This window comes from Rattus norvegicus, chromosome 15 (assembly GCF_021556685.1).
Source record: "Rattus norvegicus strain SHRSP/BbbUtx chromosome 15, alternate assembly SHRSP_T2T, whole genome shotgun sequence".
NCBI classification, from domain to species: Eukaryota; Metazoa; Chordata; class Mammalia; order Rodentia; family Muridae; genus Rattus; species Rattus norvegicus.
Genome location: NC_141548.1, coordinates 89010555 through 89035929, shown reverse-complemented (window position 1 = coordinate 89035929; position 25375 = coordinate 89010555). Strand labels below are relative to the sequence as shown.

The 25375-nt window shown below is 37.0% G+C and overlaps 1 long non-coding RNA gene across 1 annotated transcript in view; it reads right to left on the bottom strand.

Annotated features, from left to right (window-relative positions):
• Nucleotides 1-1520: 1520 nt before the first annotated feature.
• The window catches only part of LOC120097072 (uncharacterized), a 50135-nt gene continuing 26280 nt past the window's right edge, over nt 1521-25375 (bottom strand). Inside the window, exon 3 of the long non-coding RNA XR_015639147.1 lies at nt 1521-1799. This is a non-coding gene — a long non-coding RNA (uncharacterized LOC120097072). The remainder of the gene's footprint in view (nt 1800-25375) is intronic.

Here is a 25375-nt window from a genome sequence, read left to right as displayed (position 1 = left end):
GTCTATCATTTAAGGTAAGGAATAGCTTAAATTACAAAGCTTAAATAGCAAGAGTTAACGCTGAGAGGTTTGGTGAGTCAGACTTTTATGTGACTGTACCTGTTAAAATTATCAGAAGAAGGAAGGATGTTTGAACTAGGCCAAAATAACCATTGTAGGACATTTATGCAATGACGTATATGCTATATGTTTGTAGTCTGATTGTTTAATTTATGACCTGACCATTTGATGTGTTGGTACAATATGATTCAAACTGCTAGCAGACCCATTTAAACCAACAAGTTTAAATAAAAGATGTGAAAGTAGTTCTCGGCCTGGAGTTGATACACAAACATTGTATCCAGACATGAAGCAGTTAATTAAATTTGGCTCAGACTGACTCAGGTGTCTGTTTTGGCTTGTGAGCCAAGGCACAGCTTTTAGTAGCTATTTCGAGAACATTTAAAAGACAGTTGTATGGGGAGGGAAGAGGTAAACAAGACGTAGAAGAACATCTTACACAGAGAACGTGAGAGTAACGGGACAGGAGGCTGTTTTTACCTCAGCATAGAAAGCGCAAATGGATCCTGAGTGCCTGCACACAGCACTGGCTGTTAAGACAGTAGTTGAAGGTGATAGCCATATGGAGTGCATGGAACCTTGTGTGCATTCTTAATGCAATAAAATGCCTGGCTTCGATCATTCACAATTACAAAGAGCAGTTGACATGCTCAGCTGGACTTCACAGAAAGTCCATTCGGTTAGAATAACCTGAAGAGACCCTTTAGTGTCACAATGTTTTGGGAAAGATGACTGGAACTATGCTACCTATACCCATTTAACTCCATGCTCTGGGCTATAAGTTATACTGGTGTGCTCTTGAAAACTGAAGTAAATCATTATTCTCTACACTATGTAAAATTTGGTCACACTTAGAACATTGGTCCAGATGCTGGTGTCTCTAGGAAGTTTCTTGGTTTTCTCTAAAGAGAGAGAATAGCAAGCAGTGGTCAGCAGTGGACTCATTAACTGACTGGCCTCTCTCCCAGTTCAATCAAAGCGGACTACTTCAATATGTATTATGGAACTGAATGTTTGTATGTGAATGCAGACACATACGTGCATAAATATGTTCATCAGAATTATACATAGGTTTTCTTGAAAAACTACTCTGATGATAGAAGTAATTTTGAGTGTTGGTCAGTTTAAAACTGAAAATATGGAAAATTATGAGACAAATATAATGGGGAGTTTCGAGAACAGCTTTAAGGAATTCCAGAGGAGGGAAATGGAAGGGTTGGCATGGTGTTCTCTACTGGCTGCCTTTTGCACAATAATACATTGAACGCTTCAGAGATTCAATTCGTTTTGACCACAATAATGCGTTCTCCTTTTCCAAATTTCCTTCTTAGCAGCCACAGGTACAGTGACCTGTTCATACGAGTCACCACAGCCATTCTCTGGCCTCTGCCCCGTGCAGCTGGAAATTACAGATGTTGCAAAGATGTGTGCATGCAAACTTAAAGCAAACGACACCTGTCTCTGACAGAATTCAAGATATTTTATTTGAATCACTGAAAGAAAACGAACGAAATGATGTGCTAAGGGTTTTGAAGAGTAAAATCTTTGTGGGGTTTTGTTGTTTTTGATGATGGCCGTGGGGCTGGCGGTGATGACGGTTTTGTTTTGGCAGGAACTGTGTAGGTAGGTTGGGTTGGTCTGGGACTTACTAAACACCCCAAGCTGGCTTCAAGCTCGCTATCCTCTCTTCTCCAGCTTCTGAATATTTGGAGTGAAAACCACGCCTGGAGTTGGCAAATCTAAATAACAATGACACTGTTATTCTCTTTATCTTTCTTTCTTTCCATCTATCATCTGTCTATCCACCTACCTTTATCCCACAGATGTTAACCTAAAATTCAAATATATTAAAATGCATATTCAGAAGATGAAATGTTACAAAATTTTAAAGTCATGGAAAATATCATTTCTCCCACAAAAGCTAAAGTAGTTTAAATTTCAAATTTAAAATATCTTATAAAGACCAACTAAAATAAGGTACCGAATGAAAAGATACGAAGACAATAGATTTCATTGGCTCGCCTGGAAAGGATGAAACAAATTTGACAATTCGTCTGTCAGCTAGGAAAATTAAGTATCATTTATTAGTCTGTCTCTGGACATACATCTCAAACAATGATTGACATGACCCTTAAGGAATAAATTTGGCAGTCTAATTATGCTGGTAAGAATGTAGAAAACCTGACTATCTACCCTAAAGAAGTGGGCATGGAGGAAGCAGTAGATGAGTACATGAAAGATGCATAAGAGTTAAACATAGCAATGCATGTTATAATGCATATAATGGTTATAATTCTAAAATTATAACCAAATGGTAATGCAAACTATAAAATAATATCATCTAGACAATTTTAAATATTCATGGAGAATGATGACAGTTTTAACAGAGAATGTGCAAATAAATGCACAAAACCATGGTGACAAATAATCAAATTATGAAAACACGAATACAATTATGAGTCATGGATTGATGGAAATAATGTGCATTGCTGAAACTGCTGGTTACTTCAACCATCTCAGCTGAGAATTAACTCAGAAAAATGTAACCACAATGATAGCCTTCTACAGGATGTTCAAAACAGAATGAGAACATGTGTAAAGCTTGAGTCCAGCCTTGGTTTGCTGGTTGTCTCCCATTTCAGAATGAAAAGGATATTAGCCCTCGGTTTTGTGAGTGCTTTCGATATTAATTGATTTTTCCCTTTTCATTTGAAAGACCAATCTCCCTTTAGCTCTAAATTATTTTCCCAATTCAATTCATACTGTTGTTTCGTTATACACAGAAATGGATAACTTGGAAAAAGAATTTTAAAATTACCTCGATTTGAGAAAATTTAAAAATTCAGTTGTGTCCTGATGAAATGCTATTCTGAATGTAAAATGTACATGTACAGTCGTGAATGCTGACTTTAAAAAGATGGCATTCACTAGGACAGTGTTTCTGTTACAATATAACATTTATACTTAAAATAGATTAATAACTGGGCCATCTAAAATATATACACTGAATATATTTAGAATATGTTTTATTTTAGGAATATCAATTCTCCAGTCTCTGTCTTCTATCATCTTTCTTTCTGGCTTCAGAAATACTAGAATATGGTTATAGCTAACATAGAAAAAGGCCACAATGACTTCTCTTCACTGCCTCAGAGAATATTCACATGAAGCTGATTTTTGCACTTTAATAATGTTATACATCAAGATGGGAAAGAAACAGGTAAAAGAACGGAGTTGTGGTAGTAATTAATCTAGTACCATCTGATGGAAATCCCTGGATTGTTGTTTTGTTATTAATGATCTTCCTGGTCTGGACGAAGCCTGACCTCACTACATACTTCTCATGAACTTAGCACACATAACCTTATTGTGCCCTCTTGGAATCTACAGGAAATAGGAATAAACATGTGTCAGTTCTTGTTTGCAAATTAAGAGTCTGATGTCTGTATGTGTGATCCTATCAATGCTCCAGTACATTAAAACCCATATGTGTCTCCAACACTTCTGACTAAAGACCAACCAAGTTCTTTCAAGTCTCTCCTTCCCAGCTCTGTACAATGCTTAACTGACTGTCATAGAGTGGAAACAGATCACAGGCAAGCAGGAAATATAGGTTATACACGTAAAACCTTAATTGGTTAAAAATGTGAAACCCTAAAATTTAACATAGACTTTGCCACAAGGGACACAAGGGCTCACTATAAATTTAAAATAAGGGAAGGAAATATGAAAGCCTCATTCTAAGAAGTTTAATCTTCTTGAACTATATCAAATAAATTGAAATGAAAAGGGCTTAAATAAGAGATAAAAAGAAACTATTGTTAACATCTTGCTGTAAGATAAAAGACTGACTTAAGGAAAAGGAAAACCAATTAAGTAGAAACAGAATCCAGATATATTTTAATTAAAAGTGTGATGAAATCACGATATTAATGTAAGTGTGTTAAGTAAACGAAGTATGGTTAAAGACATATCTGAAAAATACATTCAATTTCATTCCTAAGGTAGTATTTTAAAAGTGGTGCTTGTACATAAAATGCTTAATTACTAAACCTTTTTATCTAGAGAAAGCAATATTAATAGACTCGTAATCATTAGCCCCTTCAGAAAGTATTTCTTTTAGTCAATAATCATAAACAATATTTCAAATTATAATTAACAACAGAAATGGGGAGACTATGGAAAGCAGGACATCCTCATTATAGTTATGAAGCTCTGGGTCTTATAAATCAGTATATATGTCTGTTTTAAGTAGAAAATAAATGGAATGTTCAGTGATAAAATGTCGGGACTATGTTGTCTTACATTTTGTTGGGCAAGTCTGCCTCTAAGACTATAAGACAATAGGCATCAATTTCACCAATGTATGGAAAACTGGGAGACTCTGCCTTATGGACAATAGACTATTTTAGATCCTGCAAAGGAATCTAGTTAACCTTAGGAAGTAAACAACTCAAAACAACAATAGGAAGTTCCTGAAACTGACCAGACTCTATAGGGTCCCCCAATCTCCAAGCATATATAAGGAGTAGGCACTGTTTAAAGATACTCAAAAACAAACTGAACTCCTAGAAGATTCTTAGACAAGCTGAGTGTTCTGGAAGAAGCTGAGATCAGCTAAGTTGTCTAGAAAAGGCTCAGACCAAATGAACTACCTAGGAAGGACAGCCTCCAGTCTGTTCGCTGCTTGCCACTGTCCAGTATGCTCCAGGTTTCCATCTTTTGTTAACTGCCATTCATGCTGGAGTGGTTTTTTGGGAGGATATAGCTGTCTCTCAGTCATTTCTGTTCTAACTCCTATCCCATATTTCTATAAGTAACACCAATTAAACTCATTGGATTAATAAGCTAAAATTTAGTAGGATCATTTTGGTCTGTAATTTTCCCCTTTCTGGGGTGAATTGATGATCACATCTCCTGATAAATAGTCTCTCTCTCTCTCTGTCTGTGTGTGTGTGTGTGTGTGTGTGTGTGTGTGTGTGTGTGTGTGTGTGTTTCTGTTACTCTGTGTCCCTACCACAAACACATTCTGTAACAATAAAATATGGTTTTAATGATTTGGGGTGTAGTAGTTTTAAAATTGGAAAATGTGAAATCCATAAAGTTATTCTTCTATTTCAAGATATTTTTCATCATCTTTCTAAATCAGAAGATTAGAAAATTTTTGGATTTTGTTCTATCAATGTATTTATAAGAATGCTTGTACCGTATGAATACTGGCATCACGTCAGAAAATCTTCTAATATATGAACACAAAATCTCTTTCATTTATTTGTGTCTCCTTTAATTTCTTTCACTATTTATTTGTAAAACTCACTATATAGGTCTGGTAGCTTCTTAAATGTATTCCTAAATATTTATTCTCTTTGACGTGATTTCAAATGAAATTATTTCCCCAGTGTCCTTTCGTCTGGTTCTTGTTTCTTAGGAGCAAACTGACTTTAGTGTTAAGCTTGATTCTACACTTTGCTGAATTTGTATATTACACAAATTGTTCTTTGGGGATATTTTCTGGCTTTTCTCCATGCAAAACCATGTCACTTGTGACTATAATTTTACTTTCCCTTTTTTTCCAACTTGAATACAACTTATCTTTTTTACCCTTCCTAGCTGTTCTTGGCTGGGTTAGCAACAAAATTATATATCCCAGTCTTCTTCCTGCTCTTGGGGAACATCTTTCATTTTTTTTACTACCAAATACAATGTCTACAATGTTACCTCTGGGAATTATGTAAGTGATATTTACAAAGTTGACAAAATAAATATCTATTTCTAATTTTTTTCTGCTTATATCATGAAATAACACTGGTTTGCAAATGAACTTCTTGAATCAGTTGAGCTAATATTTGCTCTTCATTGGGTACTTGGGGTGTACCATACTGTGGTGGTTTGAAAAGAATGGACCCCATAGACTCATATATTTGAGTGCCCAGTCATCAGAGAATAGTATTATTTGAGCATTGTTAGGATGTGTAACCTCGTTGAAATAGGTGTAGCCTTTTTGGAGGAAATGTGTCATTGGGGGTAGGCTTTGAGATTTCAAAAGCTCATGCTAGGCTCAGGGTTCTCCCCCTCTCTCTCCCCTTCCTCCTTCCCTTCTCCTTTGCTCCCCCCACTCCCAAAGATCAGGGAGTAGCTTTTAACTACTTCTACTGCTCCACATTGCCTGCCACCTTACTCCATGCTGCCGTGCTGCCTGCCATGCTAATAATATAGTAAGTCCGTGAAACTGTAAGCAAGGTCCTAAGTAAATGGTGTTCTTTGTCAGAACCTACCAAAGTGCTGCATATGGCTTTTTTTAAAGACAATGTGGTGTGACGTTTCCTTTAGAAATCAGTACTCAAACATAGATACGTTTTGTTCCTCCCATAAACACCCTTATGTCCCACGAACTACGATTCCTCAGTACACGGGGTCTTTAAAATCTCTATTAATAACCTCCAACTCCGTTTCATATCGGCTTACCCTGAAAACCTTTTCTCCGACAAAGTCAGAAAACCTGCTTTGACTTTGTGGAGGTCTCTGAAGAGAACTTACACTGCCGTGATACAGAGCTGTGTCTAGAAACTACATTGCTCCACGACTGACCATAACATCCATGATAAACTAGTGCAGCAGATATTCTATTTTATTTTGAAATCAATAACTCACCGCAGAACTCAAACAGTACCTTCCAGGACACTTGTAGCGAGCGTCTGAAACTACACAGATCTCTATTACCTGTGAGCTCTGAAGGTCTTTCCCTCATATAGTGAGTATAATATTCCTGAGAATTTATGCCCAGGAATTTTAGTTGATGAAAACAGTACAAGAACATATGTATATATTATATTGCATTCTCAGACTAGGAATATCTACACAAATTCCGACATCAGACAGTCTAAGTTGACTCTGAGCACTGTCGATTGTGCCCTTTATAACTTCAGAACTTAAAAAAAGTTCATCATGCTTCATTTATTTTAACTAGTCAAGTCAATAAAAAGTATGCTTACCAAGATTTAGTTTTAAAATTACTCGACATAAGACAGCATAGATATTACTTCACATAATTTATTTAAACCATGCATCGATTTCTAATGTCGAAATAATAAATAGTAATAATATATGAATTAATTTTTATTTTATATTAGGAAAATGAATTTGCCAAAAGAAAATATTTTCATAGGATATAAATTAGAAGGCAAGAAGTTTGGAATCATTCAACACTGATACATCCTCAAGGATGGAAATAATACCGAGATTAGAGCAGATACTTTAAGAGTATATATAACTATATATATATGTGCATACAAATTATTTATAATCTATAAATACAGATTTCTAAGATTTTATAATTAAAACCCCTTGCATGACACAATAATTGGCAAAAGAATATAAACTTCTTAAACTTCATTATGATTCTATACAAAAAATTATAGTTTTATGTGAAACTGCTATACTTACTACCTCTGTTATAATAGATGGTCATTTCTTTAAAGGTAAATAAAATATTATGTTCATTTCGGTTTTGAAAACTTTTACAATGAAAATGTTCAGTGGTTGGAGATTTAGAAACCAGTGTTAGAAAGGTTGCCTAGCAAGTGAAAAGTTCAGGATTCACTCACTCTTCAGCACCAGAAAAATGTTTCCATGTTTCTATATATATCTAGAAACAAGCTATGAGAACAAGTTTGTGGAATATTAGAAGATAATAGCAACCAAGACTAAGAAAACAAAAAATAAAAACATATTCTATGATCGTTATATATTTCTTATATTATATTAAACTTTATGAAATATAAATTCTTGGTAAATAATATGAAGGATAAATGTTCTTAGTTATTACAAATAATACTGTAACTCAGGTTGCCCCTACTATTTAAACCATGTATTGTGTACTCAAAAGTTTTCACATCCCAAAAGAATCTGAGCTCACATCAGTATATGTATTAATGTCCACTCATTGATTCTTAGTCAGGTTTCCATAGTGGGTGAAGTTATTCCAGGACTAATTAAATCATAAGGCTTATTATATGATCTAAAGTTTTGTTCATCAACAAATGTTATGAAATTCTTATAGATACATTAATTAACAACTAAAATATAACCTGTATTTTATAAGGACAATTAAAACCTAACATTGTAATGGAAAACCCACATGGTAAAAGGGTTGTGAAATATTGTAAAGCACTTGAAATAACTTTCAAACATTTTACCAGAGGTCAAGTCAAGATTAACTAAAACTAATACTGTTCAAGTATTCAGTAAGTAATGTGTTTGTTTTAGAGAGAAAGTAGTCAGTGATAAGTAGCCTATTGCCTTGTGTGGCAAGCCATAGCAGAAATGTAGGCAAACTGCAATGGTGATCAATGCTAGAGGCCCAGCTCAACCAAGTCTTAATCCAAATCAACAAAATAAAAATAGGAGATAATGTGTGCAGATGCAATAGTGTCAGGAAAAGGTGACGAGTTCCAAAGAGAGAAAAAAATTAGGGATGGTGGGAGATTGGGCATTAATAAATATGTTGGGAAGACTTGAGGACAGTTTATAAAAGCTTAACTGGTTTTCATGCTACAGAGAAACATTTGGATCATTTTCCATACCCATTTGGATGTTTAGTCAGTGGCCTAATACTCGTTTTGAAGCTATGGCTTTGATAACAGTGTGGAACCTTTAATAGAGCATCTGTCTTTGAAACCTCAACAGTCACTGGCCTGAAAAGTGGGCATCCTTCCAGGATGCTTCCCTCTCATCCTTCTACAGAGGAACTCTGTGTGGCACCCTTCACGGAGAGAGGCAACAGATCTTCATCAACCCAAACAGGGTGTGCGAGACAGAGCAAAGTAATGACGGCACAAAAATCTATGTTAGTAAACCGTTGCGCTGTGACTGGGGTAGCTCATAGGAATATAGATACTGGTTACTTGCAAGAGCAGGAATATCTCCAAAGAGCTGAAGAGTAACTAAAGAAAACAGATGCGATACTGGAAATCCCACCATTGCATAGATCACAATTCATGTAAGCAACAACCTTGGAGCGCACTCCACAGCTGCTGTAAGCTTTAGTTTCTTCTCAGTTGGTAAGAGTCTCTTACTTTACTAGTTCATTAATACATATAGAAAGCTGAAAAGAGACCTTTGAAAATCTGCAATTTTACTACTTTCTTAAAAACCTTTTTATTTTTCAACTGTATCTTATGCCCCTTCCCTTCCCATTTGGAAGGGAAATTTTAACTGGGAAGAAATTGCTAAACAATAGTTGTCTCCCATTTTTTCTGAATAATTTTACTTCGAAAGACCAGGGCCATTAGCTCTGTCTCTACTGTAAACATCAATTGCCAGCCCCCAGCCTTGCAGCACAAGAACCTGTCTGTATTGTCAATGTTTTTCACCTCAATGTTAAAATTTTCCATGATCCTAGGAAAAGATGCCCTAGGGTGAGAGAAAATGACACCAAGTCAAAATTCTAGGACAAAATTCTCATTGATGCTTGTATAACCATCTTGGAAAAAGTAATTCATTGTGCGTTTTCAAACCTTAAAGGTAAACCTCTTTCGAACTACAAAAGAAAAATCTTGTGTGGAGACTCAAGACAGACAACACCAGTCCAACCTGAGGTATATAGTGAGCTCCACACCAGCCTGGGTTACAGATTAAATCCATGTCTCAAAAAGAAAAAACTGAAAATCCATCCATCAATCAATCAATCCATCAATCAATCACTAAAGGAATAAAAGTCAAAACAATAAATACTATGAGGCTATTCAAATTACTCGGTTAAACTCTGCTCAGCATTATTTGCATACAGCAGCTTGATTTTGTATCATTCTATAATTTACTTCACATATTTAAAGTAATGTTAAACATGCAAACAATAACATTCTTACTGATATCACACCTCAAACTTTTTTTTAAATGTTGAACCATCTCTGCAGCTCTTGTTTATTGGTTTTTAAAATCAACATACATGCTTTTCTTATTGGTCCTTCTTCTTCTTTATTTTTTTTATTAACTTGAGTATTTGTCATATACATTTCGAGTGTTATTCCCTTTCCCGGTTTCCGGGCAAACATCCCCCTCCCCCCTCCCCTTCTTTATGGGTATTCCCCTCCCCATCCTCCCCCCATTGCCGCCCTCCCCCCAACAATCTAGTTCACTGGGGGTTCAGTCTTAGCAGGACCCAGGGCTTCCCTTTTCACTACACCTCAAACTTTTAAAAGTCAACGGAGTTTAATTAATTCCAGCTATTAGATTACAACGTCAAGGGTCGAGCCCAGTGACCCAGTGGCAAAGTGACCCACTTTTACTCCTCACACTTGTACTCTGCAACATCCTCAACATCTCCGCTGTAACTTTTAATGTTGCAAATGGAAAACTGGATTCCTCAGTTTGTCTTATGTTTTCATTTATTCACACATAACAATAACTTTGAACCATTTCTTCCTCTGAAGCCAAGAAAGACTATAATTCTATTGACCTTTTCCAATAAAAATTTCCAGATATAATTTTTAGTTGACCTGTGATTTAAGAAACTTAATTTCCTTCTTCAGAAATGCTCTCAGTCTTCAATTCACTTTCTGTGATAATATAACAAAAATATAGTATTCCTGTGTAATCAGATCTACTAACCACTTATTCTTTACATTGACTTTTATCTTTGCCGCCCTCCTGGGTCGTTCTATGAAAGGCAATATGGTGCCTTGACCTCTTGTTTGCAGTATGGATGGCTGTTAGAAAGCCACACAGGAGAACAGAAGGGGGGCGGATGTCAGGTCATTTTCTTCAGCTCATCTATTACTGAAGGTCACTGTTCCTTTTAAAATGGCTTCTTCGGGGGACACTCCTTTCAATTCCATCTAACCATTTGCCACCTCTGTGTTTCACATTTGGGGTAGAACATTCTTGGTATTTTTAACCTTAGACTATTACTTCCTTTTGAATATTTTTGTCCAACACAACACTCATGCTACTTACTTGTCCACTGTTAAAATGTTCTCTCTCTCTCTCTCTCTCTCTCTCTCTCTCTCTCTCTCTCTCTCTCTCTCTCATTTTCAGTTGTCTTTAAGTATAGAAAGGAGCAGAGGAAAGTATAGGTTTACCTGTGAGATAATATAGATTACTCTTGGTTTACTGGTTTTGTGTGTGTATGATTTTTTGGTTGGATTTTTTATGATTATTATTAATACCACCAACTTGATACTTTTATCCCACATACATATTGGCCCTCTGCTGAGCCAGACCTGTGAGTTTTCAGGATGACCTCTGGTGAGGGGAAAAATTTGCTGAAGAAGGAGGAAGAGAAGAGGGGGGAGGAAGAGAGGAGGAGAAGGAAGAGAAAGATACAACTTGGTTACACGTCTAACGCAAAAACGAACCTAGATTCACCCAAGTGCTGCTAGAATCATCTGGTCTATAATATTTTTCAATCTCTATGATGTTTATCTAAATCTTCCATTAACCTGAACATTCATTTTATTTACAAATTATTGGCAGGAAATACATTCAAACTCTTCATTATGACATGCTTATATTTCTTTCTTGCCTACTTCTTAATTTTGACATATTAGAAAAAAGAATTGTGTAAGACTATCCCTAAGAAATCCACATATGCATGTCTGCTTACCCCAGAAAGGGAACACATGGTAAAACAAAACAGTGATTTCAACAAAGTCCAATTTGAGGACCTAAAGTGTTTCATTTTACTAATAGGTATTCAGATGAGGAATCGCTTTCAGGAAAAATGATAACTCAAAATATCAGCTGCATCACTAAATATCCACCACACCAAGGAAAATTATTCATGAAATATTCAGTCCTTAGGGTCTCTGCCTCACTTTGAGGCAGTCTGAGAGATCCCCTCTCTGCAGCTCTGTTGCTCAGTGTCCTTTGCTGCGATCATTTGAAGGATCATTTTATAAAGCTGGAGAGGGTCCTTTATATTCTTCAAACCCCTTCATTTTCCTAGAAATGTGACCCTTTGTTTACCTCTTGAGTCTCAAAGCACTTTTGGTCTTCATGGGAGTATTTCAATCTGAAGGAAACTACTATATAGTAATAATCCTTATCATATGGTTACATCTACAAATTGGACAAAAAACCCTTAGATCCAGTCATAAAACTGTGAGTCCTGAAAACTCACAGGTCTGGCTCAGCAGAGGGCCAATATGTATATGGGATAAAAGGGTCAAAATGGTGAACAGTGTCACATTGAGACAGTCACAAATCTACCAAATAGGTAGGAAGAGGCTCTTAGAACATAAACAGTGTCATCCAAGTAACACGTACCTGATAGATTTTATACTAAATGGTTTTAAAGGTAAAAAATACAAAACAAGTGAAGATTTGAGAAGAATTTATAGAACCAAATGACAATATGTTCATATTCTTAAACTTTTAAAACAAAACCCTGAATGATTTAGTGCCAACTAGCATGACATCATTCCGTTTTACAGGATATGCCAGGATTTGTTGGCTAAGATTTTGGTTGATTACAGAAGCTGAATTATTCTATTTGAAGTGATGTGTTGCCTTGCATGCTTTATATTTCGTCTATCACCCCTCAGGTTATACCCTACGTAGAATGTTTCCAGAATAGTTTTCTGAGACATGTCTATTAAGTTTGAGCCATCACGTGTATCTTTCTCAGTGCATCCAGTTCTCTCCCTTCATTGTCCTCTTCACTGTTCCACAGGTGGTATTATCCGATCTTTAAATACATTACCCTTCTCATCTCCATTTAACACCTTATGTCCTTAGCACTTAATGAATTTGAAGGGATCTGAATGGATAATTCTAGATTTTTGTTTTCAAATGACTATTAGTGTGGAATCTGGGTGGAGTTGTAACTACATATGATGGATGGCATATACTCTCCCATCATGTCTGACTGAAACGTCACTTTAAAGCTTGCCATTGGAATGTTGATGTCATTGGAAAGCATTGATCAAATAACCATCATTATCTCTTGCTGTTATAGTGTCAGTAAATACCAAATAAATCAATCAAGAGACCAGTGTATTAAAGTTTCATTTATAAAGGTATAATCAACCCTATTTCCTAATCCCTTTCTCGGGAAACATAGATGTTCAATTTGTTGTCTGATAACTTACTTATCCAAGTACCAAACACATGTACAGTGAAAACACATCATTGACCATTCATCTATCTGTCTGAATCTTCTTTGTTATTGTTTATGAAGCTATTATAAATTCACCTTATCTTCTCAGATAATTTCATTGCATAAAAATGTGTGCACTTCCTGAAACACCAATGGCTTTTGCTCTAAGATCAAGAATCGACAAATGGGATCTCATAAAACTGCAAAGCTTCTGTAAGGCAAAGGACACTGTGGTTAGGACAAAAGGACAACCAACAGATTGGGAAAAGATCTTTACCAATCCTACAACAGATAGAGGCCTTATATCCAAAATATACAAAGAACTCAAGAAGTTAGACCGCAGGGAGACAAATAACCCTATTAAAAAATGGGGTTCAGAGCTAAACACAGAATGTACAGCTGAGGAATGCCGAATGGCTGAGAAAAACCTAAAGAAATGTTCAACATCTTTAGTCATAAGGGAAAACAACCCTGAGATTTCACCTCACACCAGTGAGAATGGCTAAGATCAAAAATTCAGGTGACAGCAGATGCTGGCGAGGATGCGGAGAAAGAGGAACACTCCTCCATTGTTGGTGGGATTGCAGACTGGTAAAACCATTCTGGAAATCAGTCTGGAGGTTCCTCAGAAAATTGGACATTGAACTGCCTGAGGATCCAGCTATACCTCTCTTGGGCATATACCCAAAAGATGCCCCAACATATAAAAAAGACACGTGCTCCACTATGTTCATCGCAGCCTTATTTATAATGCCAGAAGCTGGAAAGAACCCAGATGCCCTTCAACAGAGGAATGGATACAGAAAATGTGGTACATCTACACAATGGAATATTACTCAGCTATCAAAAACAACGACTTTATGAAATTCCTAGGCAAATGGTTGGAACTGGAAAATATCATCCTGAGTGAGCTAACCCAATCACAGAAAGACATACATGGTATGCACTCATTGATAAGTTGCTATCAGCCCAAATGCTTGAATTACCCTAGATGCCTAGAACAAATGAAACTCAAGACGGATGATCAAAATGTGAATGCTTCACTCCTTCTTTAAAAGGGGAATAAGAATACCCGTGGCAGGGAATAGAGAGGCAAAGATTAAAACAGAGACTGAAGGAACACCCATTCAGAGCCTGCCCCACATGTGGCCCACACATATACACAGCCATCCAATTAGACAAGATAGTTGAAGCAAAGAAGTGCAGGCCGACAGGAGCCGGATGTAGATCGCTCCTGAGAGACACAGCCAGAATACTGCAAATACAGAGGCGAATGCCAGCAGCAAACCACTGAACTGAGAATAGGACCCCCGTTGAAGGAATCAGAGAAAGAACTGGAAGAGCTTGAAGGGGCTCGAGACCCCATATGTACAACAATGCCAAGCAACCAGAGCTTCCAGGGACTAAGCCACTACCTAAAGACTATACATGGACTGACCCTGGACTCTGACCTCATAGGTAGCAATGAATATCCTAGTAAGATCACCAGTGGAAGGGGAAGCCCTGGGTCCTGCTAAGACTGAACCCCCAGTGAACTAGATTGTTGGGGGGAGGGCGGCAATGGGGGAAGGATGGGGAGGGGAACACCCATAAAGAAGGGGACGGGGAGGGATTAGGGGGATGTTTGCCTGGAAACCGGGAAAGGGAATAACACTCGAAATGTATATAAGAAATACTCAAGTTAAAAAAAAAATGTGTGCACTTGATACAAGCTTTATATCCAAAATGAAGCACACCCCCATGCTTATGAGGTAATATCTTTTGTAAGAATATATATTAACATTCAGTTAATGAACTGTTGGCCTACAGAATTTTGAGCAAATTGGTTATCATTTAATTAGTAAAATTAAGTGCTTAAATATTTCCAAGTCTCCCATCATATATGCAAGTAAAGGTAAAATTAAATGAAGAGAATTATAAGAAACTAAAACTTAGAAAGATAGAGGAAAAATTGTAGACATGAAAGAAAAAGAAACCCTAAAAAATGAGGGAAACAAAAACATTTGTCATATAAATAAAAGAGTGGTAGGAATTTCTGAACAAAGTTATATTGGAAAGTAGATTTGGAATAAGAGAAGCAGAAATGAGAAAAGAATGTAGATGCTAGTGGTTCACAGCCTTGAGAGCTTAATATATCTGAGGTAGGAGGATGACAAGTTTGGAGGTAGCCTAAACTACATAGCAAGAGCCTATCAGAAAGAGGAGGTGGGATGCTGAGAGAGTGTGAAAGTAGGCAGATAAAATAAAATCAATGTACCACAAGCATCTTACCAGAAGCAAGAAGCAGGGTTCATAAAAGAAATTAGAGAAGGACAGAAGTTAAGAGAGATTCAGCCTAAGAGAAGGGGAGCTTGAGGAAAGTAGAAGAATTAAACAAAGTCTAAAGGAATAATAGAGGGAACCAAGGAATTACTCACTCAAAAATGAACATGCAGAATCACTGCAGATAACCATCACAGGCTCTAGAATATATACCACATCCCTACTGTCCACTCCAGTGTGAAGAACATAATCACAAGTCCCTCAAGGAGACTAGCAAGCAATTATATCAAAGAGACAACTGGTAGACAGAAAATGCTTTCAGCTCCAGTCAGCAGAGGCCATGGAGCAACAGTCTGTGTTTCCCATTGCTCGGTGATGTCATGTGGGTGCACTCCACATTTTATGCTACTTATCCTAAATGTATGCTTTACTTTTCCCCGAGAAATATAAATGATGATTTTTGAGTGGATGACAATTACCTAGCCCTGGCAATTATTTTCTAGCTTTTCTTTCAGCCGTAATTTGTTTGAATAAATTTTGCATGATGAGAGTAAATCAGCTAAGGTTGATTACAGAACAGCTTTAATGCTTTCATTTACCACAGAAAATATGGCCAATTGAGTTAACATCTTGTCTTTATCCTGTCCTTTTACCATAAGAGAACATAAGATTTAAATGTACAGAACACACACACACACACACACACACACACACACACACACACACCATTAATATTGAATTTCTGAGTACCTCAACCAGCATTGTTAACCATAAACCTTGGCTCTTTTATGTATAGAATAACCTTTATCTGAATAGGCTTCTTTAGACACTGGCGACACTGGGTCTACCAGTGCAAGTCAAACTTAGTCTAACATTATATGCAACATGTTGTTCCCATTGTAATTCAATTTTGATAAATTAAGTATATCTGATGGATTGAAGCAAAACCACTGGAGGACTGAAGAAAGGAAAAGTGTAGATTGCACAAGCAATACTTAAGAATACCATTGCTCAAATGGACTTCTAAAAGGCAATTTAACAAGCGGCCATTCATAGAACTGTATAGGAATGTAGAACACTAGAGAAGTGACTAAAGAATTGTAAGAAGCATTTTATGTGCAGCAATAAGGGCCGAAGTAACAGAAAGTCTCATAATAATAAAGCAGGAAGGAGATGAAGACATGGCACAACAAACAAGAATTAGAAATGTGTAGTTGATTGAATTCAAATGGCTCCGTCATTTTGGGTTGCAGTTGGTGGGATAGTTTGGGGAAGGAATAGGAGGTGTAGCTTTGTGGGAGAGATGTGTAAATATGGATGGGCTTTAAGATTTCAAAAGCCCACAAAAAGCCCAGCCTTGCGCTCCCTGCCTTCTGATTGCTGACAAGATATGCTACTGTTCCAACAGCGTGACAGTCGTGGACTCACCCTCTGAAGCTATTCATGAGCCCCAGTAAAAGCTTTCTTCAGGAGTTGCCTTGGTCATGTTGCTTCTTCACGGCAATAAAATAATAACAAAGAGACAATGAAAGGAATACTCATTTCTTATCCAAATTGGCATAGGAAATTTCATAATGTGAATCAGTAAGTTCTCCTCATTTTTATAAGATCATATATATGTATATATATATATATTATATTGTAGAAAGTATTTCTCTTCATTGTTCTACTGCTTGAGCAATCCTGGTTTCTATTAATTAGACATGAATTATATATCACCGTATTTCTGTGGATAGTAAATTAGCTTTATTCCTTCATTTCAAAGCACCACTGTAAAATGGTCTCTTAAACTTCATGTTACATGTTCAGTTTTTGTAGTTTGTAATGATGTTATTTTTAATTTGCTATATAATTCTTAGATGCTATTTTCCAATTACAGTGAAGAGAACATCACAGTATATAATTTTGTAGAACCTGTAAATTTTATAGTTTCCCCAACATAGGTAAATCCTTGTTGCTTTATTGAACATCAATTGGATTGTGGTAGTTACACTTCGATGTCAGATAACACAGTGAATTAGTGTTATTCTACAAAACACGCCATTGTATTTTCTCAAGCATAATGGCATGTTTAATGGAAAAGCTCTATCCTAAGCCTGCTTGAAGCTGATAAGTGCAGAAACTATTCCCGTGCCTTTGCATTTGGCAATATGTTCCCCTGCATGCTCTCAGGAAATAATCAAACTAAGAAGTCGAAGTGAGCATGGCCCATAGCCACATGCTTTGTCCAGCTACAAAAGCAATCAAATCCTGTTTGTTTTACACAATTCAACTGTGTCCCATGCAAATTGTGAAAACTCATGCATATACATTTTCTAGTAAAACAGAAACCATCACATGCAGACGCATTTAAGATTGAATTACATATTTGAAAGAGTTTTATTGTTGTGGCCTGAACCAGTTCTTTGCTAAGTTTCTGCCATTCTTAGAGACCTTTCTAGAGCTTTCTGATTACAGAACTACTACATTGCCATCTTCCTTTTGTCTGGAGAGAAGACTGAGGACAAAGAGCAAACAGGTTTCTCATCTACAACCTAAGCCTGTGTTGTGCCAGCTCTAGAAGAGAGCTTCTGCTTCCTTTATAGTTGCAAGCCAAACCATAACCACCACTTGAGTAGTCATCCAGCAGCCAAACACATTGTTTTCCTCTGAATATGAAAAACTATGTCTAAGCACCACCAGCCCTTTTCATATACATAGACCTGGTTATGTGGAGCATTCCTTGGTCCTTGATCTTTAGTTATGATTATTAGTTCCCATGCTCACACTATTTTCTAAATGTGTGTCTTGTTGAAACCTGTGTCCTATGTTGAAACCTAACACCTACAGCAATACTATCAGGAGGTGAAGGCTTCAAGAAATAGTGAGATGATAGCCCTTAAGAGTGGGGTTACTATTGGGGGAGAATAATATATGGTCAACCTAACAAGGTCAAGAATAACCTAACTGAGAATCTTCTGGGCTTGTCAGGAAGGAGTTTCTAGCTTGCAGTAAGCAAAATGGGAAGGTCTCTTCTAAGGACGGGCTGTGTCATTCTTTGGACAGTGGTTCTGAACTAAATCAAAGAAGAGAAAAGAGATGAGCGCCAGCATTCATCACTCTCTGCTTGGTGACAACAGACACACATGATCAGCTGCCTCATGTCTTGTCATGCTGTCCCTGGAGTTACAAACTAGGGCATCCAAACTTGGCTAGCAATAGACACTTTCTTCCTTAGGGGGGCTCTCTTCAGGTAACTTATCACAACACACAACACTGAGAAAAATAACTACACTTTTAGCATATGAAACAGAGAGAGAGAGAGGAAGAGGGAAAGGGAGAGGGAGAGAGAGAGAGAGAGAGAGAGAGAGAGAGAGAGAGAGAGAGAGAGAGAGAGAGAGAAAGTTCTAGGAATCTGAATCTGGATCAGCCAAACAACAATTCAAGGTTTCCAAATTTAACATACAAATATCTCACATTTTGAAGAAAAACGTTAGTGATATAGAAAAACCATCCTCTAGTTCAACTGTATTTCCTGTGTAAGAAAGTATTAAATTATTCCCTAATCTGGGAATTCAGATGCAGTTTAGGCCTCCCATAGTTAAGCTAATGTTGATGTACGCCAGGTTCTGAAGAGCTGTCCACATACAGCAACAATTAAGAACTTTCTATAAAAGTGTGGCGTGCATCACTACCCTGTACGCCGGAAGCATTTGAGAGCGGCAGCCTCTACCACATCGCCAGGGAACTGGAGCTGCTTTGGGTTCCCTGCCTCAGTAACACTCTCCTGTTACAGGACATGATCACTTACCAAGCCTGATGGAGAGCCAGCTCCAGATACCGGCAGTGTCTAAATATATCTGTATTATTAGAAGATAAGTACATGACTGAAGATGTTTATGCGTGTATTCTGAGTGCATTAAAACATAAACTAATTTCCTTAAACCCATACTTCACCTCTGGACCATAGTGTCATTTTATTTTTACTGGAAGCCAGAGTCTCAATCAAAATTAAGGCACAATCTCTACTGAAACTTCCCTTAACATGATGCACAATAAATACAGAAAACATAAACATACTTTTATAAAGGATGGAAGATTTTTAATTTATATATTTGAAAGAACTCTTCTAATAAAATTTTCAGGTCATTTGAAAATTGATATAAATGTTATCCAACTTAGACAGTTTAAAGGTCTCTACCTACTCCTTCAAAATATCAGGTATGATATTACATCAAGTATTAATAATCTGCAGTTCTACCTTACATCTGATGTTGTCGTTTATTAGTATATACCAGAATCAGAGCATTATTGTCTCCTCTGTGTTTGAAAGCTCAACACAGGACAACACACACTCTGGGTTCTCCATAATGATATAAATGTCTCCTCATGTCTGTAATACTCTGGGACCCACCATCCTCAATGTAAGGATCAGTCTTTCTCAATGGAGACATTTCTAAAGCATCCATTCTCTTTCATCAAGTTTAAAATGTATTTAATGTTCATACAAAAGATTCATTTTTCATTATTTTTAGATTTTATGTCACTTTCCGTGGTTAAAAAGATCATCGAACTGGCAGCTTTTTAAAAATATCTTAATTTCTTCTGGATGATTTGGACCGTCCCGCTCGTGGGGTGCATTCCAGTCATGGTGCCCATTCTCTTCCAGCATGTCACATCATTGCCCTGGGGAAGAGGAAATCCTCTCAGCCCTCTTCTGCTATTATGAGGGAGCAGATGGCTCACGATACAGCGAGCCCAATGTTCTGTGTTTCCAAAGCTCCTGGATTTTTTCCCACTATATTATATGAGAGAATGTTGGGTATTTCAGCCTCTTTGCATGTTGGCAACGGTTAAGCATCAGATCCAGTCAGTAAGGCAAACAAATTATTAGAGCAGATTTAACATGTTAAATGCAGAGCCTCGGTGTTGTACAGACATATCCATAAATTTGTCCCCATTCAGTGACAGATAATATGCTCTTTCAAGAAACATCCTTAGAATTGATTCCTGCGTGCATTCTGCAGACTGTAATACATGAATTATCCAAGCCTGAACCCTTTTATAGTAACTCTTTTTTTTATTATTATTATTTCCCTCCACTAAGCTAGTGACAGCTGCTTCCTGCTTATCTGAATTATGTCAGACATTCTCTGTTATTGTTCCTGATTCTCAATTGCATCTTTAGAGCGTATTGATACGTTAAATTCTTTCTGCTTAATATACCTGTTTTATAAGAACTTATCAGGACAGATATAGGGTGGGAGAAATATGTACCTAGACGAAAAACACTGAAAAATAATGTAGAATATGCTGGAAAGGCTATAGTCTTACTAATAGTAAAGTGTCCTATATTGGGCACCATCCAGTTGAACTTCCCATAAGGTTCAGAAAGTCTCAAACCTCGTGGAAATGTTATACAAAGATTAAAAATTAGAATTTTTAATTAAAAAACTCAATGTCTGCTGATTCATATTTATTTTATGTTTCTAATCATTATTTTGCATTCTGTCCTTTAGATTGGAATACATAAATCACACCCAAGAACATGAAGGGCTTTGACAATGTCCGAACACAGGAATGTTCTATGGTTCATTTCATCTCCTCCCAGAGCTTTCATAAGGAAGATTACACTTTACTTAATGAACATTTTTACCAAATTTTCTTAATTAAGATTAGTATGTTTTCTATAATAGTGGGAGTCTTTTCTGACTACCTCCTCGCCCATCCCCTGACTCCTGAAGAATATGAAGCCCATCGTTTGCTTCACTGTTGATGATAAACACATTACACAGCTGTGAGGATGTCAGCTGCACAATATTGTGACTATACTGTCAGGAGCTCAGCTGGAGGCACCAGGTGTTGGAGCTTCTGGTTAAGACAAGCCAAAATAAAAGTAATGGCCATGCCTGTTAATTGCTTACCGGGATCGTTTGAGCAAGATGCTAAGCCAGGAAAGCAACATCCCTCCTCTGACCCATTTTTTCCACATTCATTGATGCTATAATTAGAGTTAGGTGAATCAAAAGAGATGTGCAAGTACATAATGATCATTCCATTGCCATTGGATGGAAGTCAAAACTTAAGATCCTGAATCCCTGTGAACCAGAGTCCAGGAGAGAGTTAGGAAGATAAGATACGAGTGGAAAGGAACCAAGAACTAAGGATACTAAGAGTGCAGAAAGCATTTCTACAGTTCTCCCTCCTGGAGGAAGTCTTCTGCCAAAAGCCCCATCAGATGGCCTCCGAATAAAGATCCTGTTCTACAAATTCAAATAAACATGAGTATGTAAGTTGTTGAATGAAGCGGCCAGCTCCTTCGGGTGTAAGCAGTTGGGAGGAAAGACAATCTCCATCCTTGTGACTTCTAAATAAACCTTAGTGAATGCTTGGGTTGACTGTAAAAGCCCACTTACAGTGTGTGTGCTCAGGACAAAATACTTCATGATTGTCACTGAATGGTACTCCTAAAAGAGTTACAGTGTTGACTGTGATTGATTAAACATTAGAATATGGAGATGAAAAATAAAACAATACACGGCTTGTGGGTCAATATCAAGGTCATACAAGTCAGTTCAAAGAGACATGGTTGAGTTAAAACTAAAATGTTAAATTATCTGTTTTTTTCAATGATATTTTATTTTCCTGCATTAATAAAATTTAAGGTGAATGAAGAAGGGAGTAGAATAGTATGCTGGCTGGTTTTATGTATCAACTTGACACAAGTTAGAGTTATCACAGAGAAAGGAGACTCCCTTGAGGAAATGCCTCCATGAGACCCAGCTGTAAGACATTTTCTCAATTATTATCAAAGGGGTGGGGGCAGTCCATGTTGAGTGGTGCCGTCTCTGGGCTAGCGGTCCTGGGTTCTTTAAGAAAGCAAACCCAGCAAGCCAGGGGAAACAATGCAATAAGTTGCACCCCTTCATGGCCTCTGCATCAGCTCCTGTCTCCAAGTTCCTGCCCTGTGTGAGTTCCTGTCCTGATTTCCTTTGGTGATGAACAGCAATGTGGAAGTAAGCTGAATAAATTCTTTCCTCCCCAACTTGCTTCTTGGTCATGATGTTTTAGGCAGGAATAGAAACCCTGACTAAGACCAGTCAATAGCCAGATTTGCTGTATCTATAGAGAATCTCATGCATAGGCCACAAATTAAAATGAAGTCTATCACTCACAATACAGTGAGGATGAACTCCACATACAAACTATTTTTTATATTATATTAGGTGCTTTTCTGCTGCTGTGATAAAACACTAAAACAAAAAGCAACTTAAGGAAGAGAATTTATTGTTGCTCCTGGTGCCAGGGCGATGAGTCCATCATGGTGGGGCAGAGGTGTGCCAGCAAGCAGCAGATGTGGAGGCAAAACCAAAAGCCTAGGAAGCACATCTTACAATGCGAGCACAAAGGAATGAGAGTGAACTCTCAGAGGCAAAAGGCACTTTAGCTTCAAAGTCCTGCAGAAAGGCCTCACCTCCTAAACCTGCCCAACCGGCACCAATCAGTGGGAAAAAGATGTTCAAACGTCTGAGTTAATGGAGAAACATTTCTCATGTAAACCACTACAAAAATCATGTCCTTCTCTATAAAATTCTTCAGAGAATTCCCATGGGCCTTAGATTGAATGCAATTTCCTGATATTTTGGAGCAATCTGGTTCCCTATGAACCAGCTTCTAGGAGAGTGTTAGGAGGATCAGATACAAGTGCAAAGGAATCAAGAACTAAGGGTACTAAGTGCAGAAGAACATCTCCTCGTGGTAACTGATCTGTTTCAGTTTCACTTTCTTCCATTCTTTAGCATATCTCGTCTCCAGCATGGGGTTGGAGAGACCTAAGCATAAATGCATAGGTCTGGTGTACCACACTTCAATCTCTTGTTTATTCTGCCTGGCGGACTACTCCCTGTTCTGTACTTGGCTAGCATGATAGAATCCATCAGCTCCGGGCTCAATATCAGTTAATTACATAGATTGTCCTTTCTTCCATGCCTAGATTAAGTGTAATGACTTTTACCTCTAAAGAACCACAAGTATCACTCTCACTGAAGTTGATTTTTCTTAAATAATTAGTATCTTTTCTCAAACAAAGATTAGGTTCCATGAAAACATGGACTGTGTTTGATGTATGTAGCCAGTGCCTGGCAATGAAATAAAATAAATATATATGTTATATAAATGAAGTATTTAGTCATAAAAGTGAATGATTCCAAAATGTCTATAATAAATAAGAAATAGTAGGTAATTCAGAACAAGAAAGAAAACTTGTTGAAGGAAACATGTAGTTTTAACAAAAGAAGCAGAGTTTCACCAGGAGCCGGAGTAATAAGCAAAAGGCTGCTAGACAGAAAAGATGGTCTTTTGCTTGAAGTGGACACTGAAGGACCAAAATATCAGAGTAAATACAGCCTCCTTTCCAAGGGCAGGGGTGATTTATTAGTGTTTGCACTTGGCAAATGCTTTTGACCTTCCATCCACAGTGACCTTTATGACTTTTGATATTTTTTAAAATTGTTTCTTTTCTGGCATTTGTTTGATTTTTTTTCAGAAATAGATTTTTGCTCCTACCTAAGGTATTTCATCATCTCCGTCATATTTGGTGGTTCTCATATTTACCTTAAGAAATAAAGAGTTGGGGTGAGATGGATCAGAGGTTAAAAACATGCTGAGGGCCTGACTTGGATTCCCAGCACCCAATGACTCTAGCTTACATCCTACTCCTTGTTCTTTCCCTCCAAGGGCTAGCATAACCTCTTCTGGTTTCTGAGGGCACTAGCATTCTTCCTAAAATCACCCTTATCACTAGCACACAGAGTTTCTGTTGTTGTTGTTTCTTTGTTTAATCACTGTATCCCTCTTTGACAAACAATATTATTCTATTCACTTTTATTTAAATTTGAAAAATTAAAATAAAACTAACCACACAATTTTGCATAAAATGACATTTTGTACTCATTTATGAACTCATTTGTGAGCACTAAAGATATAGATCCAATGAAAGAAAAGATGGGAATACTAGGGGAAGGATTCCAGCACATAATGTAATGATGGGAATAGAAATACCAGAGGCCCGGGGAATGTTTAACCAAAATAAAATGTGCATAAATGTCTCAATAATGCATTAAGGAATCATAAAAGACACTTCCTCATGGAGAAATTTGATCAAGAGTAAACCCAGTTGAAACTATTACATCTCTCCCTGTGTTTTCTGTCTAACCGTAACAAAGGGCTTTGTGCTGTATTTATGCAACAGCGCAGAAAACATTGTATGGGGAAAGAATGAGGGATACTTTCTACAGAGACTTTTAACAGAGGTTTGGAGGGGAAGACTTGTCTGACTGACACGAGATAGCATTAAAAACCTCAAAACTGTTATCAACGTACAGCAGGGATTGCTTGCAGCCTTGTGGGATGTTTGTTTGATTTAAAGTCGCTTTCAATATGTCAGGTGCTACTACAAATATTTGCTACAAAATATACACATGTGCATACTTTCTAGCTTCTTCTCCTCTCCAGAATATAGATGGCTATTACGTGACTACCCATTCCTGACCAGTTGTAAGTTATTCCAATAAATCCTGTTCAATAATGTGTATACATTATATTAGTTCTGTTCTTCTAGAAACCCCTAACTAAAAGAATGCTACATTGTTCTTTTCAAAGAATTGATCTTCAATGTTACTAAATTATTTTAAAGGGAATACTTAATTCATATTTATGAATCATCTTACATTTGAAACAGTTATAAAAGTTATATAATACTAATTTATTATAAATCTTTATACTATAAAATATAAATATAAAATAACTGATGCAATTATTTTAACAAATATTGATGCATCCACATTTTGTTTCTCTGTATTAATTTTGTTCTGCATAAATCCTTTAGGGATGGAATTTGTTACCAGAGTTTGAAAATACTGACTGAAATGTCCACTGGCTGTTCTGAAAAGACATTTATGCACTGTTCCTAGGGTCCCA